We start from the raw sequence: 3,218 nt of genomic DNA, 5'->3' as shown, positions 1-3,218 counted from the left end.
ACTAACGTACACACTTTTCTGCAATCCCTTTCCTTAACTCTTTGACTTCTTCAATAGATTATGAGCTCTTCACAAAGGAAGTGGTACTTATGTTTAATATGCCCAATGATTAGCATATAGCACAAGTTCAAAAATGTCTATTGGATGGAGGAATTAAGAATAAGTGAAAAATTATTTCTTTTAGCTTCTGTTCTTTTCAATATGAGCAGGATAGCTTATATCCAAAATCTCTAATGTGTGTTTTACACATGCACACCTCAATTCAGACTAGTCATATCTCAAGTGCTCAATAGCTATATGTAGATAATCAATACTCCACTGGACTATGCAGTTCTACACACTACCTCAAAATATGAAGCTAACATTTTTCCAATACAAGATATTTTCCAATACAAGACTCCTGAGAAACAAGAGATTCTCAGACACATTATTTAGATCAGGATTTCTCAACAGTGACGCATTGACATTTTGGCTAGATACTTCTTTGTTTTGGTCATGGTGGGGGGGGGGCTTTCCTGTGCCTTGTGGGATGTTTGGCAGCATCTTTGGCCTCTACTCACTAACAACCCTCTCCTCAAGTGTGACATCAAAAACATCTCTTGGCATTGTCAAATGTCACCTAGGGGTAAAAATGCCCCATGTGAAAACCACTGAATTAGATTATCCTTTTCAGCTCTGGGAACCAGAAGTCTGGGGGCTCCGGCAATCTAGCAGAAAGGTAGGTCTCAAGAAGACGCACATCCGTGAGAACTATCATCCCACAGAGGAAACCCTGCACCACAAAGGGCTCGTTCTGGAATCTCTGGTTGCTGAGGCTTTGCTGATCTGCCAAGAGCACCCACACCTTCCCACCTCTGGCCATGGCAGGACATGGCATTTGGTTTGACTGGTGTTTGTTCAGAAAGTACACCAGAGAGAGACTTTTCCTGGCATTTTCTGTCACATTTCATATGGCAGTCCAACATTTCCTGCTTGTAAGCAATAGGGATTGATTCTGGGTAAATAGAAAAATAATTTACTGGGAGGTTAACAGGAAGGTTACCTAATAACCTTCTAAAATGCTTTGAGAAATGATCTGCATCCATACTATAAGCTCATTAAGAAGCTGAGTATTATTAACCTTTTAAGTTAAAGACTGGGAGTTAAAAACTCCCCTTAATAACATGCCACAACTAGATACATCAACATGATTTATCACTATTATATCAATAATTCTAGTTCTATTTATTGTATCTCAACTGAAAAATTTCAAAATATACTTATCCTTCAGTTCTAAAACTAAAATCAACTAAAACACCAAAACACTCTGCCCCTTGAGAAACAAAATGAATAAAAATTTATTTGCCTCTTTCATCACCCCAACTGTAATAAGATTATCTATTGCCATTTTAGTCATTATACTTCCAAGCTTTCTATTGCCCACACACAACCAAATGTTTTATAACTGCACAATCTCTATTCAACAGTGACGAGTTCAACTCACATCAAAACAGATAATGGCTAGCCACAACTATAAAGGACAAACTTGAACACTAAATCTCATGTCAGTAATCTTATTTATTGGCTCAACAAACTTGCTAGGTCTCTTACCACTCATTTATGCCCACGAAACAACTTTCAAGAAATTTAGTTATAGCAATTCCTTTATGAGCAGGAGTTGTAATCACCGGCTTCCACCATAAAACAAAAGCATCTCTGGCCCACTTTACCACAAGGAACACCAATTCCCCTTATCCCCATGCCAGTAATTATTGAAACTATTAGCTTACTTATTCAATCAATAGTCCTGGCCATATGGCTAACAGCTAAGATTACAGATGGTCACCTATTAATCCATCTAATCAGAGGAGCAACCCTGGCCCTAATAAGCATTAGTATTACCACAGCCCTCATTGCATTTATTATTCTTATTCTACTCAGTGTTCTTAAAGTTGCAGTAGTCCTTATTCAAGCTTTCATGTTCACCTTATTAATAAGTCACTTCTCACATAACGCACAATGACCCAAAAACCCATGCATATCATGTAATAGTAAATCCCAGCCCCAGCAGGAAGACTGAAAATGCAGACTCAGAAAACAGTTAAGCACCAAGGGGCCTCTCCTCTCAGTCCAATACTTTATTACACGAAGACTCTGACTAGGATGCTGTTATTGTGGCCACAACCACGGGACACTCTTGCTGCCCCCGGATACTTGACCCCAATGCTGTCACTATGAATATTTTCCAATTTCACTGTGATTTTGCATCAGTCTCCCACTGCAATCTCTAATAGGTTTTATCCACACTTGGTAGCCCTTGCATACAGAATGTAGGAGATGTTGAGTGTGGTCAGATAGCCCTGATCCATCCTCACACCACACTTGATCCATTTTCACTGCCTCTGTGAGCCTCTTTCCTGGAGGTTTGCTCTCTTCCTTCTCAAAATCCATATCAGATATGCAGTGATTCTTGGTGCTTAGAAGCTCTCAACCAGTGGCAGCTAACTATAACTAATCCTACCAGTGGGGAGGAATTCAATTGGTTTCACCAGAACCACTGCACTTTCTTCCTTTGACCCTCTCCCTTTTCCTTATCCTCTCAGGGTTGCTTCTTATGGCCCTTGGGAGTATCCCTACCCCACCAGAAAGATTTCTCTCTCTCTGGGTCCTATTGGCCTGTACCTACTTGCTAAGTTGTTCCCTGCAGTTACTAAATGATAACAAACCAGGATCGTGGCTAAGGTGATTCATTATGATGACATTGCAGTGCTACAGTTCATTCATCCATGTATTCACTCAACAAATATTTATTCAGTGCTCACCATGTGTTAAGTTCACTGCCAAACACTGCAGATGCAAAGTAACAAAAACCAGCCCCTATATCTGGGGAGCATACAGTCTAGTAAGGGAGACAGACATTAAACAAGTGATAATGGAAGGAAATATTGAATCACAACCTGGACAAATCTATGAAGGAGAGCTTATATCATGTGAAGTCCTGTATTTGGAAGGCTATTGTCATGCTCTAGTAGACAGGAAGTCAGTGAAGGTTTCTCTGAGGGAGCAACCCCTGGGGAGAGCTGAAAGCTGAGCAGAAGGGAAGTAGTAAGACAATAAGAAGGAGCATTCAGGAAAAGAAAAGAAAAAAAAAAAAAAGCAGTGGCAGGAAGAAATGTGGGATGTGGGGAATTCAAGGGAATAAAAAAGGCCAGCAGGGCTGAGGCAGAAGGAGTGAGGGA

At 40.3% G+C, this 3,218-nt stretch overlaps 1 pseudogene; it reads left to right on the top strand.

Annotated features, from left to right (window-relative positions):
• Nucleotides 1-1,325: 1,325 nt before the first annotated feature.
• Nucleotides 1,326-2,002, top strand: LOC132520795 (ATP synthase subunit a-like; annotated as a pseudogene).
• Nucleotides 2,003-3,218: the final 1,216 nt, after the last annotated feature.

Source organism: Lagenorhynchus albirostris, chromosome 5, assembly GCF_949774975.1.
Source record: "Lagenorhynchus albirostris chromosome 5, mLagAlb1.1, whole genome shotgun sequence".
NCBI classification, from domain to species: Eukaryota; Metazoa; Chordata; class Mammalia; order Artiodactyla; family Delphinidae; genus Lagenorhynchus; species Lagenorhynchus albirostris.
Note: the sequence above shows the minus strand (reverse complement) of the source record. Positions and strands in the feature narration are given on the sequence as shown.